General features: G+C 35.7%; 1 long non-coding RNA gene across 4 annotated transcripts; it reads left to right on the top strand.

Annotated features, from left to right (window-relative positions):
• Positions 1-68: 68 nt before the first annotated feature.
• LOC149270174 (uncharacterized) lies at positions 69-17763 on the top strand. 4 transcript variants are annotated; one of them, XR_016271683.1, is made up of 4 exons: positions 69-723; positions 12622-12843; positions 16606-17016; positions 17606-17763. It is a non-coding gene; the product is annotated as an uncharacterized LOC149270174 (long non-coding RNA). The 4 variants fall into 4 exon arrangements; XR_016271684.1 differs by having other exon boundaries at positions 69-730; XR_016271682.1 differs by lacking the exon at positions 12622-12843 and having other exon boundaries at positions 72-730.
• Positions 17764-17812: the final 49 nt, after the last annotated feature.

The following is a 17812-nucleotide window of genomic DNA, read 5'->3' as shown; positions in this document are numbered from 1 at the left end:
CATATCGATAGATGTCCTCGAGTAGCTGTTTAGGTGTCATTTATCAACACTATGCAGCAGACTGAACGTATTGCGACCCCTTTAAAGATGGCGTCACTTTCTACTGTGTCTGTGTGAACAACCCAAGTTGCCGCTTGACAAAATTGAAATTTTTTGGCATAAAATATTATCACCGGTTGCACTAATTAGTCGCAAAGTGTACATGAAAGTGCCAGGAATGATTTTCAATTGAAATAGTGGCAGGTGCGTGTGCCATTGTCAGTGCAAATCACAAACGAAAAACAAAAAAGTTGAACCCAACGCAAAAGGCAGTGTGAAAAAATGCGAATGTCGTCGTCGTCGTTGTCGTCGTTGCTGCTGTCGCTGTCGTCGCCGCTTTGAGTGTACGTGCGCCGCGTTTTGCACGGCAGCTGCGCTGCTACCAAAAATTAAAGGTGTGAATTTAATTAAAATATAAATCGTGGTGTCCTAACATACATCAGATTATATCAGCAAACCTATTGCTTATCCAGACAACGTTGTCAGGAATGTGCTAAAATTATATATATGTATAAATGAAAAGAAAATTGAAGTAAGCAAATAAGGCAAAATAACTGTGCCCTGTGTTCAAATTCTATGAGCGAGTGGGAGCGAAAGAGCAAAGAGAGTACGCGCAGTATCACACTCACACACACTCACGCTCAATCATAAGCACGGGAGAGCCGAAAACAATCATCATTTGTGGTGAGTGGTGAGTGTTGTTGTTGCTGTTGCTGTTGCCAGGATGATATTTAAACATTTTTATTTGTGAACCGGCTCTAGTTGAATTGTAACTAATTGGCTTGCTAACTATGTGCCTATTTGATGTACTATTTTTAGAATAATACATGTCTAAGTGTTTCCCTTTCTGTTTTCTGCAAATATTCTTCAGTTCTTTTAAGCAAGCGAAAAGTGTTTCATATGCATGTACAGATGTTATTTCATTGCAAACTCACCACACCCATACACTGGTGAGCCATTTGGAGCTCGCTCACTATATATAAATATGTGTACGCGTGTGTGTGTGTGCTTGTAGTAGTGTTAGTGATTCACAAAAGCAACAACCCCAACATATTATCTCTACTACAAATTTTTGCTACTTTTACTATACGCCAACAACAACAACAACAAATAGAACTCGATTGCAGCTGCTTCAGCTGTTGTTGCTGTTGTTGTTTCTTGCACTTTTTCACCTGTCGTCGGCATCAGTGTTGCCGTATTGTGCGAATAAAAAAATAAAGAACTCATGTAGCCGCCGCTTATTACGGTTCTTTTTTTTTTACTCTTCTGTTCTTCGTTTGCTCAAGTGCTCTTTCTATTTCTTGTGTCTTTGCTTTGGTCTCCGTTTCGTGATGTAGAGCTCTCAAGCTTTTGGGGAGACACACATAGTTATACACTCACTCACATACACATACACACGCACACGCTCCCAAACAGTGTTGCCAGATTAGCTATTTAATAGCATTTTTAGCTATTTTTGAACCCTAAATGCTATGAAAATTTTGAAAATGCTATTAGCTATAAATTTAGCTATTTTACAAACGAATATTTTGAATTTGATTTTAGTATTTCAAGCCAAAAAAAAAAAAATATTTTTCGATTAAGTCCCAAATTGTACGTAATGATCTGCGCGATACTACCACCACGACTTTATCGTACTTATACTATCAGTTGTGAATTTACTCCATCGCAAATTCTTCTTGGCGCACTTCTTGGCATTAATTGTATGTGATGAATAAAAAATATAATCAGAAATTTCGTGATTCCTGGAAAACAATCACCGAATTTAAGAATTGGATTAAGGAGGATGAGTCGGACAACAGGCGGGCGTATTGTATATACTGCAAATGCAGTGTTTTTGCCAAATTGCACGATATTAAAATGCATGCCGCGACAAAAAAGCATAACACATTTTCCATGATTACATTTAAACATGATTCCAGTTAATCAAAAATATAATTCTGATGATGGTTTGGATGTGGACCAAATTGTAACATTATTAAATAACATTTAAAAATAAAATTTTAAGTAAATGCATAATGCATAAAGGTTTCAGCTATTTTGTAAGCTATTTTAAAATTTGTTTAGCTATTTTCAGCTATTTTTTAGAGACGATTTTGCTATTTTTATGTCTCAAAACCTGGCAACACTGCTCCCAAATACATGCATACAGAAGCAGCAGCAGCAGAGAGCGCAAACCAAAAAAAAAAAAAAAAAACGACTTTCTTTGTGCCGCAGCAGCAGCGGCGCCAGCGGCAGCGATGTCGCCGTCGTTTTAGTTGCCGTACGTCGCTGTCGTCGTCGGTTGGGCGCAAGAAAACCGAGTGCGAAAAAGCAAATTAAAGCAAAGAAAAAAATGTAAAAAAAAGAACTGTTTAAAAGCTAAACATATTTTGCAAATATCAATATCTACAACTAAATGCAATTAAATGTTGAAGTATGTGTGTCCACACTGAAATAGCTACATACGCAATAAATACACACGCGCATACGCACACATACACACTTATGCTATTGCACGTAATGGGCCGGCGGCAACAATTGAATATCGTTAGTGCTTTTTTCAAAATATACATACATACATATGTCGTTTATATGTATATATTCATTTATATGTATATATATAAATATTTTTTTACTTTTCAAAGTATATTATTTTTAGAATATCGATTTTGTTGGCTACCCGCAGCCAGAGCAGAGCAGCCAGCAGCAGCAGCTATGAGTTGTTGTGTGTGTGCGTTTGTGTGATTTTCTGTGTATGAGTAAGTGTGCGTGTGTGTGTCACAGGCAATAAAGAATGTGTTAAGATTATGAGCATAACTCATATAGACAAAACGTTACCTAACTGCCGTGCAAAATATATAAATATATATATACATACCTACATATATGTGTAGAGTGAATAATATTTAAATTGTCTCTTTTCAATTCATTTGGCGATCAGAGCAACTGCGTGTCTGCCTCTCTCGGTCGTTCTCTCCCTGTCATTGCTGCTAGCACACGTCGTCGTTCTTATTGGCATTTTTGTGTGTTCGTATTTGATTCTTATATTTCACCTACATTATTACCATACACTCGCTAACGCACACACATGCAAGCGGCAGACACTCAAACTCACACACATACGCAAGCTCATAATTCGCTGCTGCTGCTGTGTTTTGCTTTTCGCCATTTGCTTTTAGCATCGTATTCGCTTTAACAAGATCTCTGCGACGACTGCCCTACGCCCACCCGTCGCCGTCTCTGTCGTTGTCGTCTCCACCGTAACCATTGCCCACGTCGCAGTCGCAGTAACCGCCGCAGTCGCGCAGTTGCTTATAATTTACATGTGTTGTTTTGCTGCCCTCTCCCCATACCCACACACACACACACACGCAAATGCCAATGCGAGAAAAAAAGTGCAATTCTGTCGCTCGGACGTAAAATTAAAACTTGTGTTGTTATTTTTGACTAAGTAATGATAAAATCATTTTTGCAATGATATTTATATATTCCAAATAATTGATAGCAGTACATTGAGGTATGTCAAATGATTTATTTATTTACATATAAAATAAATGTGGGAGAATGTGGAACGGAAGTAGCCACCTGCCCACAGACTGCGCTCCATTTTTGAGAAGCCATTTGTTCTATTTCCGTTGAATTCCAATTGGAATACAAAAAGAACGGGTTCTAATTGACTGAGTGACGAACCTGCGCTCGCCCAATTAACAAGTTTCGATTGAGCTGTTACTGAAAGCGTTCGGCGCTGCCAGATCCGTACAAAATTTCACACATATGTGTTAAATGTGCTTGAAGTACATTTAACTGTATATGTGTGTGTGAACATATACATATACAACATATACATGCATGCAGAGTCCCATTTGGTTATCAATTTATCTATGTCTATTGCGTTTCTTTTTAATTTTTATTTATAATAATTGCATTCGAAAATATAAAAATTTGTAGATGTCGTCACATTGAACGTGACTTTGGCTCGCAGGTGTTGACATTAGCAATTGCAAATGATTTTGATTTGTATTTGTATTTGTATTTTTATTGCCTGCTAGCTGCGCAATCAATTTGGAAATATATGGAGATGACATACAAACGATATTTAAAATGGGTATATCGATTTTTAAGTATACACTTGCAGAATCCTCAGTTAAAATAAAACAGAAAATGTCTTTAAATTTAATTGTAGATTGACGGCTAAATGTGTCTCAAGTTTCTCTCAAATGATGGTTAATTAGCTAAATACTAAAGTCGACTGAACATGATTAAAAGTCCTTAAATGCCAACGTGTATAGCTTTAATTAGCTTTAAATCGTTTATTTGCTTTCTTTTTGTCTTGTTAGCTTAGCTCTGAATTCTATAGCTCAAGAATCTTGAGTCAAGATCGTGCGAAAAATCCAATTGGAAACGTTTCTTGATTTGTATCTAGTTCCATTGTATGCTGGAAAAATTATGGGAGCTTATGAGAAGGATCCTACGAGGCAAGCAATATGAGAATATTCTAAATAATATCATCAATTCGTAAACAACTGTATAACTTCAGTGTCAATTGATGTCTGCTCTATAGATATAACTATGAATCTATTTGCGCCTATATAGAATTTCAATTTATATACTGAAATTGGAGGAGTATTACGCAGTCGGTTTTACTCCTATTTATTGTTGACTTGTTTTGTAATCAGTGTTTCGCTGCAGTTCTTTTGTTATTTAATTTTTGTTATTAGCAGCACAATATGCGGCTGTAGTTTTACATTTTGTTTTCGTTCGTTTGCTTATTGTTGTACCTGTGTTGTGCGCCTGCACATAAAAAACGTAATTCCCTAATTTTGTGGGCGACCCAATTTTTCATTTCACACTCGTTCTTTGTGCTCATGTTTACACTCAGCCTCTGATTGGCTGTATATACATATACATGTATATGTATATATATATGCGTGTGTGGATCACATGCACATATTTCTTTCAACTCCAATACGAAAATATGCAATTGAATTGCTCTAGACAAAAATAAACAACGAAATAAGTTCTACAAATTGCAGCTTTACACGTATATATACATACACTCATACATATAGACATTCGATTTCCATTGAATTAATACGCAACGCAGTGGAATTCAATCAGATTGTTGTTTGCTTTTCATTAATTGAAAAAGTTTTTACAAATAATACAAAATACGTAATATGAAAAAATGTTTATAGAAATATTATATTACAAATATTTCATTGCATTTATTTATTTTTTTCTTTAAATATATTTTTTCATTCACAAAGTTAACTATCTTGATTATCAGATGACTGTTGACATAAAAAAAAAAATCAGTTCATTCAAATTTTTCTGATACCAACCAATCTGGCATAAAACACAAAAAAACGTTTATTAAGACTAATTACAGGGTAGCTGCTCTCTCGATCATGTTTTTATCGAGAGAAAAGAAATGCGCCTTTCTATGTGATTTTCATAAGTTTAACTAAAACAAATGTGTATAGATCTTTGTAGGCTACAGGGTAACTGGGTTTTGAGCATGCTTCTATTTTAGCCTTGCTTCTATTTAATATTGCAGTTTTTCTCTTCTCTTTAACGCTATGCGAAACATGCCAAAAAAAATCAGCTGTCAGACAGACATGCATAAGTGCTATGAAAAGCTATTAAGCGAAACACAGCCGCACACACATTAACACACAAACTCATACACATACAAACACACACACACACACACACATCGCAATTAATGACGTTTTTCCTTCGGACGTTCAGCTCGCGCATTAATTTTAGATGTGGCAGCAATTCAAATACGGAAAATGTGGAAAAATGTTTGAAAATTTTTCTACTTTTGGGCTAATATAACATTTAACAAAACTCCTCTTCTTCGTCTTCGTCTTCAAGTGCAATTTTTATTTTGAGAATAAATTGCTTAAATTAATATGCGCTTATTTTTAGAAATAATAATTTAAAACTTTTTTCTTGCTCAAATGCCAGCTGCATGAAATCATGAATGGCCTTGAATTTAAGTGAAAAGAGCGAACGAGAGGGAGAGGCAGACTCTGTGCGCGAGAGGGAGAGAGAGGGAGCGCACAAAAGTCAAGTGCAATTAGAATTGAGCTGAAATGATTGAGGAAAGAATAAGCTCAGTTGCTTAAAGCAAAACAAATAAATTAAATTAAATTAAATTATGCTTAGCATATTTCAACTACATTGGCTGCTAATTAATTTTTGTGGTTTTCTCCTTTGTGATTTATTTATTGTGTTTATTTAGCCGGTGCCACGCCTCTGGGGCTTGGCATTGGGCTTTATATCTTATCTAACTCAAATTTTATCTGTCGCATAGGCCTTTTTGAATTGTGTTCATTAGCTCGCTGGATGGCAGCCACGCCCATATAACGCCCCTCATTTGCGTGCTTATCATGATTAAGAATAAAGCAAAAAAAAATCTTCTTTGTTTAAGAAGCAAAAATTTAATACCTGTGCTGAGTTAAAGTAACTTTGTTCCACCTGCATAATCTTAATTCGAGATTCGAGAGAGCTGTACGTAACTTGGGAACATCAAGATTACCCAATTCGCTATGCTCCCAGCAGGTGTATGGCAGCAATCAGATAAGAATTCCTATATATACTCGATATTTACAAGTTTTCAAAGTTGTTTATTTTTTATGCCAATAGACAGACGCAACCCCCAATACAGACACAGTCAAAATCCTAGCAATGACTACAAATATCAGCTATATCCGATATCGGATACAACTTATACAAACATTATAATAGAAGTGTAGAATGATTCGAATAACAAATATCTTCCAGTCTGGAAGTAAACGACTGAGTACTTTTGTATATTGGAGAAAATTCGGAAATGGAGAGAATAATTTAGTAATGCGCTCACCCTGGGGCGGCTATGCACTGTGACACTAAGATAACAGCTAAATACATGTGTAATATATAATCTAAATAATAAAATAAACTATTTTGCCATAATACTTCTCTTGGATAAACATGATAATATATATACCATATGTCATATATCTGTAAATACATACATATCTATAATAAACTCCAACCAAATCGGGCGTTATCCGTGATTTATAGCAGTGCAGCACACATATAAAAAAGTTCCATGAAATTTCGACTGCAGAGCGAGGAATAAATATAGATAAATGATTACAATATTTATGCACACATATGGAATATATAGTAGAATATATACATACAATATATATAGAAATGTATATAAATTTGGTGTATATAAACAGACAAGACAAGTTGGCTAGCCCCTCACCTATGGCGAAATTTGCTAGCGATAAGGCCAGCTTTTGTGATATAGTTTCTATACTATGGAAAAAAAAGCTTAGATTGGCGCGTGTTCTGAAGCAAATTTTGCATTTTATATGCTCCGAATTTATTGTTATTTTTACTGTAGTTGTTGCTGTTGTTCGTCATTTTTAATTAGTCAAACATTGCTGCTCTCCCTCTATCTCTCTCTCTCTCTCTTCTTTGTCTCTGACTTTATGGCTACGACAGTTTGAGGGGTTCATGTTTTTGTTCTTATTCATTGTTTAATTAAATTGAAAAAAAATTTTGACTGATATTTGTTTTTGTGTCTTGACATCTGCGCCTGCTTAATGCCCTGTAGTTAAGAAAAGCAAGGTATAATGAACGAACAAATTGATAAAGATGTATTTGTGCCCTAAATTCCTTAGTATGTTAGTTTTATATGTAGATTTAAGACAATTTTTTCTAAATATGTCTCCCATCAGTAAAGTTTTTATTCAAGTAACTTCTAATGCGTTTTCTTCGTTCCCCTTTCTCTTATCCATTTTGCTTCAGTTTAGTCTTAGTTACAAATTCTAATGTTACATGTTTTCATGTTTAATGTCTCGCCATTACTCTCACTCTCACTCTCCCTCTCTCTTTCCTATTTCTCTCAGATATAAATATTGTTTCGTGTTAATCTTATTACGCGCATTAATAATTAATATTACAGATTATTTTTTTGTTACTTTTTTGCTTTTCTATGTGATTCTCATAAATTTGAATTGGGTGTTAGATGCTGCTTAAGGACTATAAAGTAAACCAGTTTTTGTTCTCTTTTAACTCTCTCTCTCTCTCTCTCTCTCTCTCTCTCTCTCTCTCTTTTATTCCCAAAATAGTCTTTTTACAATATTTTATGATTTAAATCTCAACAACCAGGTAATACTTGATAGCTAAACATAATAAAAGAAGCTGAGTATATTTATATATTTGTATCCATGCATACTCGAATTATGAAGAGATGGAAAGCCAGGGTATCTGCCTGTCTGGTACTTATTATTATGACCATCTCTTCTTCTTCTTTGTCGTTTTCGTTCTCGTTTTGCTTACAGTTGAAGGATTTCGACATTTGCCTAGCTGTTGGCCTAACGAATTATGTTTTATTTAATATGGCATGCCATGCCACACATAAGACACAACAAGTCAATTGAATTGTGGCTGATGCAATTGCTGTTGTTGTTGTTTGCTTTCACTTTTGTTTATATAAGCAGGTGATAATTGTTGAGGATTTGAGGTCGAAAGTAATAATTGCAATTACTATATTCTGATGAAAGCTTCTGATTGTATGTGGCCTATAATTAGAATCGTGGCTTGGCTTTTCACCTTTAAATAGAAATTTGTGTGTTTGGCGTTACTATTTTTATGATGGTTTTCCCTCTAACTGTGGCGCTTGCCATTGCGTGTCTTTTACCCATGTCGTTGACTACTTGGTTGCGTCGCTTTTAATTGCCATTAGTCAGAAGCAGCAGACGCGGGAAGTGTGCCATGTGCCGTTTGCCTAGTGCCTAGTGCGTCAATTTGTGGCATATGCTGTGAACTAAATTGAAATTGTCAATAAATTGAAATTGTTTGTCACTAGAAAAGAATACAGAAAGAATGACACTGAAAGAGAGAGAGGGAGAGATGTAGAGAAAGAGAAATGGCATATTTGCAACTGTTGAGAATGTCCTTGCCGATAAAGCCCTAAAGCTAATAGAAATGCTGATGAATATGCTGAATTATTGACTATTGACTAGTTTGAGTGCCGCATTTGGATATTTTTCAGCCTTCATAGCCCAATCATGAGGCTTATTTGTAGTGGGACTAGATATGTGGACAGAGAAAGGAATCAATCGTAAGAGTAGGAGGCTGAGAATGAGCTACTCTGAGAGACTGCGGCTGAGATAGATATATAGATTCCAGTTCATATCTAGAAATTAATGGCTATTAAGAAAGTGAATACCAATTTGCAATCAATTAGATGGAAATAAAAGTCATCAATATGGAAGAAATAGAAGTGAAATGGAATATCTTATACAAATAGTAAACCAGTTTTATACCTATGCGACTGTTGAAATCTGTCAAGAATACATTAATCTATATGTACTTACTTGCATCTGTCGTATAAGTGGTCATTCCATAGGGTAATATTATATGAGGATAACTATAAAGAAACAACAAAATAGATATCTTTGGATATATTTTAATTCGTTAGCTAATATTCTGAAATATTTAATTAAATGCATTTTAGTTCCTAGATAATATTTTCAACTATTTAATTGTATTTCTGAAGCTCAAGCTGAATACTAGATTTTACGCAAGCTAAAATGCAACAACTGACCTAATTCCCATGAAAAAAGGGGAGAAATGTTGTATGGGACTTGTGCATGTGTATGTATGTATGTGTGTGTTTGTATGCTCTGAGCTGTCTAAAAAAGAAAACCAAAACAAATAAAAAATGCAGCCCCCGCAAATGTCGAGTGGCGGCTGCAAGCCCCAAAAACCTCTGACTGCGAAAAAAAAAAAAAAAGAAATGAGTGTAGTCAAAACAGGCAGACCATCAGCGAACAGCCACCCACACACGCACACACTCATACATATACAGCCAAGCCAGAACTGTCACTGCAGCTCACTCTGGACATTTTCCTTAGTTGCTCCTTCTCTCTCTTTCTTTCTCTCTCACTCTCTCTCTCTCTAGCGCTTTGCCTCCCCCTCAGTCATTTGCAATGTGCTGTTCGCCTTGAGGCACACACACACACACACACACACATGTATACATACATATATATGTAGTGGAAAAACTTTCGATTCATCGACTGCAGTTGCAGCATTCATTTTGCACAGCTTAAGCACAGGGCGATAGCAAGGGGAAAAGGAGCAGAGGAGCAGAGGATGTGTGGTGGAGCAGAGGGTGTGCAGCAGCAGCTGCTGCTGAAATCTTATAAAACTTATTGTTCCATTTCCTTTCACTTTATGTAAATTTAACAGCGCATTATACCGCCAAACACACACACACACACACACAGTTACAGCGTTCTGTCGCTAATTAGAATGTTTCTATTCTATTCTGGTTATACCAGCTTAAGTCTTTACATGGATATATGTGGATATAAAGGATGGTTTTGCAACTTCACTTAAAGTTGCATTTAAATATTGTATTTAAGATTAAAATGTCCGTAAGGCAGCTGTGTGCATTATAATAAATGCAAATAATAAGAACTAAGAAAATTAGAAACCTTTATAGCATCAATAGTAGGAGCCATCACATACGAGTTATGACTGTACTTTGCCATTTGCATATTGCATTCAAAATAAACTTTGCTCTGCCTGCTGTGCAGCAGCTTGAAGTGGGATGCGACTGATTTGATTGATTTGACTTAATGACAGCCTTTGGCTCTCACAATGCTATCGATGCTGCGGATGGGTAGCTGCGCTGGGGCACGCTCATGATGATCAGATGTGGCTAAAAGGTCAAGGCTAACACGCTAGCCTTAGCTTAGCTGGAGCTGCACGGAAGCAAACGTAAATCGATTACAAATACTGAAAACTCCCGCTCCCTGTTCAGGGCTATTTAGCCGGACAAATCGGTTAACAAACAACATGTGAAGTACTTGGCACGCCCACACGTATCCGCCCACCCATCAATGCACGCTCCTCCTCCGTACAGCTCTTCACCTTCCTCTTCCTGCTGTCAATTTCAATGGAATTGCAGCTCTTGACGCATTTTCACATTTTCACATTTTACACGCGCATTTTCCTTTGTGCAATTTACTTGCTGGTGGACGGCGGATGCAACACGCAAGGCGCTTGCCACGCCCCGTTGCCAAGTTACTTGTGAAACGCCCCTGAACTCTTGTCAGGATTTGCCATGTGCCAAGTGCAAGCGTGTGTGCCATGTGTGTGTGTGTGTGTGTCTGTGTGTGTATGTGAGAGTGCCACATGCGCTACAGAAACGTGCACAAAATATTGCTGCGTAGTTTATATCAGCTTTTACAAACCAACCCCAAACCCCCAGCACCATCCCAACCCCCTCACCTAGCTACTACCCTTCCAGCAGCCCAAGAGCCAATGCCAATTTCTTGAGACATGATTTCCAAGTACGCAGCTAGCCAAGCAAATAAACAGTGCGCAGTTTGTCGCGAGCGTGGCACAAAAAACAAAAAACAAAAAAACAAAAAACAAAAACAAAACATGAGAAGCAGAAGAAATAAAACCTAACTCGAATTAAGCATAATTAAAGAGTCTAAAATACATCCTCACATATGGGTACTACGGGAGAACTTTTTTGGCTTCAACTAATAGCAATAACAATATTGATAATAATTATATTAATAATAATAAGAGTAATAGTAATTATAACAATACAATAATAATGCTAATAATACAAATATTAACATAAGTAAGGATAATAAATCATAATAAGCGATAATAAATCATAATGAATCCCGTTTTGTGTGAATCATGCCCTGCACCTAATGGAAATGGCAGTTCGAGATATATTGCTATTATGGAAATATATGCAACATACAGCAGGCGGCGTGGCAACCCATAAAGCATATAAATATGTTCTTTATGAATATGACGAGTAGCGTCGATTTATTCGCTTGTAAGCCTCAAAAGCAAGGGAATACTTATAACTATATATATTACTATATGCACAGTTATACGTAGCTTATATCTTGTTCTTTTAATAACTCATTTTATAAACTTATTATTAATCATAATCGATAGTTTCGCTTTTTAGCTGTAGCTTAATAACCACAAGACATACGAAAAGTTTAACTTCAATTTACTATGATCAATACACAAATTTTGGATGGGTCAGCTCACTTCCCATTAAACTGCGCAACATGCGTAAGCGTGTATACAAAATAGAATAGAATAGAATAGAATACATAGAACGATAGTTGAGCAGATAAGAATAATTGATTTAAGTTAAAGTTTTGCTTTAAATTGTTGGAAATTTTATTTATTTTGTTTATTTATATATTATAATAAAAATATATAATAATATATGAAAATATGGCATTCATAACAATAATTATTAAAATATCTTTTATAGTTGTGAATACTATCAAACAATTTAATTTTATAAAATAAATGAATTGAAATGAAATATATACATATACATAAATTTGCAGTACATAATATGTACTACATATACCAAAAATATATTATATACAAAAATTCGCCCGATCTGCCCATTGAATAGGGCTTTCAAATAAAACACGAAAAAAGCAAAAAAAAAAAAAAGAGAGGCAGATAGCAAAAAGCAATTGAAAAATAATAAAAACAAAACACGTTGATTTCCATTGACGTTTTCAGTGTCAACGACAACAACAGCAACAACAACAACGCGAACTCTAGCACTAACAAATGGAACAGTAACCAAAATAGCAACAATAACAAAAAGCAAACTAAACCGAAACGAAACGAAAATAAGAACGAATGCGCAACAGAAAACGCAATCAAATCACAATCAACCAATGAAAAATAAATATTCATTAAATATTTGCTCGCTCTTTGAGAGAGTGTGTGCGCTTCTGTGTGAGTATATACATGTGTGTATGTGTGTGTGTGTGTGTGTGGAAATAATAATAAGAAAAGCGAAACTGATGGAAGGGCCCGCACAAGAAAGCGGACACTTGAAAATAGGTGTGGACAGCAGGTGGGGCAACGACAGCAGGTGACACACTCGCTGTGGCAGGTTAGCTCAGGTCTTTTGCATATTGGTGATAGCTAAAGTTGACAGTTGGCAAAATTGTAGGCAGTTGCAATATTTATATATCGATTATGCATGGAAAATCAATAGACACGCGCCAAGCAAGCACACAAGAGGGACAGTGAGAGAGAGAGGGCGGGAGGGAGGTAGAAAGATGGGTTTAAATAGGGACTTGGAAAGAGAGAGAGAGAGAGAGCGAGAGAGTGGGAGGTAGATAGAGATAGGCCATCATCGGTTGGGTGGGTTTGCTTGGCTTAGTCATTAGCAACGCCAACGATGACGGCTAAAAGAAAATCTTGAAAAATGCCCCGCGCACACAGACACACACACACACATACTCACTCACACTCACTCAAACAGCAATAGCAAAGCTGTCTCATTATTTTGGTTTTCCTTCTACTTCTTCTATGCCCTGTATATTTATATATGTATTATTTCTTTTTTGTGTGTGCCTAATAAAGTCATAAGGTCAGACGCTCAGAGAGTAACAAAAAACAAAAACAACAACAATAAAAAACAACTGTACAACATGCACGAATTAGACGACATATTGTTGACCGCGTTCTCACCCATCGGGCAGGGCTGGGCAGGGCAACCAACCAGGCGGGACAGCCAGACAGACAGTTAGTCAGTCAGCAGATAGACAGTCAGATTAGTCAGCAGCAGAGCAGGAGCTCCATATAGTCAGGCGAGCGTTGAAATGCGAATGACTATCAAGGTAGCCAAGCACTTGAACTCTATGCAAAGGCGTCGAGCAGCTCTCGAGAGCACTTGAGCACTTAATATACTCCATTTAATCTATAATTGCTTGAATTAAGAAATTAATATATATACGTATAGGTGTGCATGTATATAGAGCGAATGAACGATGATTCAAAATGAGTAAAATGCAATAATTATTGTGGATTATAGTACAATAAAGCAGCCTTTAGGCTAATAGTTCAGTAAAATATAATATGCACGATATCAAATGTAAATATTTAAAGTAAAAAAATATAATTAATTATTGAAAAAACGTAAAATAAAATAATAAAGATATAATTTAAAAATAAAATAAAAAAATTTTAATTTATACAAAAATAATTATAATAATGATTAGAATAATAGTTATAAAAATACAGTATATACAAAATGATTACTAAATAAAATGTAGTAATGTAATGTAATATAAACAATATATATAAAATATATATCAAATTTTTATTAGTTATCTGAGTAAGTCAGCTAATGCCATAGTTTTTGTATATATTTTTACAGGGTATCTATATAGTTAAATGTATTTGCAACTTGTAGTTTTTGTTGTTGTTGTACATTTTGGGCTAGCCCCAAGGTAACATTAAAGTTGTTTTCTTTTTTGGTGTTTCCTTTGGTATGTGTGTGTGTGTGTGTGTGTGTGTGTGGAAATAACATAATAATTGCTGACTCCTCCCCACTTGCTGTGTGCCCGTGCCCCTTAATAGTATTCGTAATTGTGTCCCCAGCTGTCGCTGGTACCGTTAATGGTGGGTTTCCTTTTCATTTTCATTTCACTTATATTAAATCTCCGGTAGAGTGTGGTGCGTGCGCCACACTCCCTCTGTGGGCAGACCACGCCCACATAATATGAAAATTAATTGAATCAAGTCTGTGTAAAATGCATTTAATATTTTGCCAACATGCAGCCTGTCTCCCTCTCTCTCCCTCATTCACTTTCTGTATTTCTTTACACTCATGCACTTAGATATAGTATGTACATTTCTACATACATCAGCTACAAATGAGAATCCTTACAATGGCCAGTACAGACAATACAGCTATGCAAACTCAGCTGTAACAGTTCTAACAATTCTAGTTGCGCTGATAGCTTTTGTAAAGCGACTGGAAAAACGGGGGCTACTAACTTTGTAGAGAGAGACAGAGAGAGTGTGTGTGTGTGTGTCGGAGGGGGCGTGGCATTTGTACAGTTCCGGGCAGCACTAAAACTTGGCCGTTTGTCAATCGGAATCAAGTCGCCCACATTGCTCTGGCTCTTGTCTCGCCTCACCGCAACGTTTTTTCATTTACCAAAGGCCCCACAGCTGTCGCCAGTCGAAGTCAAAGTCGATCGACGACACTCATACGCCCTGTCCAACAATTGCAACTAGCTCGTTCTGTCTCACTCTCTCTTCTTCTCTTTCCCTAGGCATGTGTGTGCGTGCGTGTGTTAGACGTGTTTAACATGTTTCCACTGGGTTTTCTCCCACTTGCTGTGCAGTTCTCCGTGTGTTGTTCTTGAGCAAACACAGAGATGCAAATATATATATTTCTATACCCTAGCCAGAAGCTAGGAATTTCGAAACTAAATGGCCTTTTCTAAACTCTGTTAATAGCTGAAACTCATTTGAGGTGTTGTTTTTGTTTTTTTTTTGTTTTTTTGTTTTTGTTTTTCGAGCAACTTAAAGTAAACTTTGCTTATTTAGTTAAATGCCTGATTTCCATGTAAGGAAAGCTTTTTAAATTTGCCAAGTATATATTCTTTGCTGTCTATATAATATAATACGAGCAGACACGAAATTTATTCCACTTGCAATGTATTTATAAAGTTAGACGGAAAAACGTGACAGTTCGTGCAGTTTCATAATATAATATATGGTTTCGATCTGACAAAGTCTATTGAACCTGCAGCAGCGTTTAGCATTGAGCTGGGCTAATCTAGCTTTTTTTATAGCTTTATTGCGGCTATTAATTCTGTTGGGCTTAGCTTCTCAGCTTCTGCTGGCTGCAGCATGAAACGAAATCAACGCGATGTTAAATTCAATTTGTAAAGTGCAAATTGCATTTGATAGTTGACTCAGTTGCGGTTTGTTTTTATTTTATTTTTATTTTTTACGTGTGCATGTGGGATTGAGTACAGTAGAAGCTCAACTGAAGAGAAAAGGCATAGACTAGAATTTGAGAAAAATAGTATAGGAAAAGTTAACTTTAAGGTAAAAGTTAACGAACTGATTCATTTCTTCTGAATAATTATAATATAAATATAGGAGACTAACTTTAACCTTTTCAGTACACTGAAAAAAACTCCTATATGGTTTTTGTTTTGTATAATTAACAAAGCAAAATGAAAATGACAACTGAAATCAGAACTTTGCCTCTTATCTATATGGCAAGAGCATTAAATGGAGAAGTGCCAAGCATTTTGATTAGATAGCAAAATAATAATAGTAAAAAAAAAAAAAAAGAAAAACAATGATTACTATGTAGACTTGTTCTTGAAATGAAATGGAGTATATTGGCTTTTCATATGCTTCCTGTTTAATGTTTAGAGACTTGAATTATTAATAAATATGTTTAACTATGGCATCAACATACTTATATAAATATTCATTTCATTCAAGCGGGTTTGAAGTGCCCCGCGCATTGAAAGGCTTCGAGAGGACATATTTAACTTACAGTTATTTCTAAACTTATGAACGAGTATTAATACAGTCAGTTGCACCCATTGGCTATGTTGCTCTTCCTTATTCGATGTTATCTTATGACATTTTTGCGTTCGATCGATTTGATTTTTTTTGTTATATGTGAATTTTTCATATGAATTAATGCCGTTCTTGTTCTTCTTTCAATTGCAGTGCATGTGATGCCAAAAATAATAGGAACTTTTTAACTAAAAGAAAAATCTTGCTGAAGCAAGAGCGCGTTCACACACACACACACACACAAGCGCGCACACACTCAGAGCGTGAGAGCGAGCGCGAGAATATGTGATCAGTGCTTTTTTTTGTTTATTGATAGCAAATTCTCCAATAGTCTCTCTATCTCACTAACACACACACACACAGAGAGAAATGAATTGATGTGCCATTCAGAGCAGCAAGCTACATAGAAGCTAAGCGAGTATTACAACAGCAACAACAGCAAGAACCGCAATAAGGCGCATATAGAAAATGCAACAATCCCTCCATTGAACAAAAATCAAACAAACCAGAAAAGTAAAGAAAAGAAGAGAAAAGAAAACGAAGCAACACACAAACAATACACAAGTGAGTTGCAGGTATTAGATTTTCAATTAGGCATTAGGTATTAATTCCTGTATATATTTAGCTAGTATTTTAAAGATGTGTACGTCAGGATTGTTGAATCTATAGTTATATAAATATATTCATATAAGAATGAATATGAAATTCAGAGCTGTGCATTGATTGTCAATCAAGTGAACTATCAATGAAATAGTTTAGCATATAAAATGTCTATTTATATGTGTTTCATTTAGTCTGTTCACTGTATGAATTAGTAGTTAAGCAAATCAGTGGATCAATCAGGCAAATGTTTCTTTAGTCAATTAGCCTAGCAAATGTGAACAATAGTGACTAGAATCAATCAAGTAAATGGGTTCAGTCTAAGCAATCAATCAACTAATCAACCGAGTCAATCAACTAAACAGTCTGCCAAGTTAACTGTCTATATGTTAGCCAAAGTCTTATTCAATCAGTCAGTCGACTGAACTGTGTCATTTAGTCAAATGGTCCATCAATCAGTCAATCAAACTTATAGTGAATTCTATCTAAAGCAAGTTCTTTAATCAATCAATCAATCAATTTTTTAATAAACAACTTTATATTCATCTTGCAGTGTAACGAATTTAAAACAACTACAACAACAAGGAATCAAGCTGCTAGCAGCAACAACTACAACAACAACAATATCAATTGAACCTTCTACTTGAGCAGGCTTCACGCATATAAATGCCAAGATAAGTCGTTATACTATCAACACCGCCATCAACATAACACAGCAACTGCAACATCACCAACAACACGAACAACAGCAACAACAACA

Source organism: Drosophila arizonae, chromosome 2 (genome assembly GCF_054131065.1).
Source record: "Drosophila arizonae isolate 15081-1271.41 chromosome 2, UAZ_ARI_1.0, whole genome shotgun sequence".
Taxonomy (NCBI): Eukaryota; Metazoa; Arthropoda; class Insecta; order Diptera; family Drosophilidae; genus Drosophila; species Drosophila arizonae.
The sequence above is the reverse complement of the archived record's forward strand: the minus strand, read 5'-3'. Positions and strand labels throughout refer to the sequence as shown.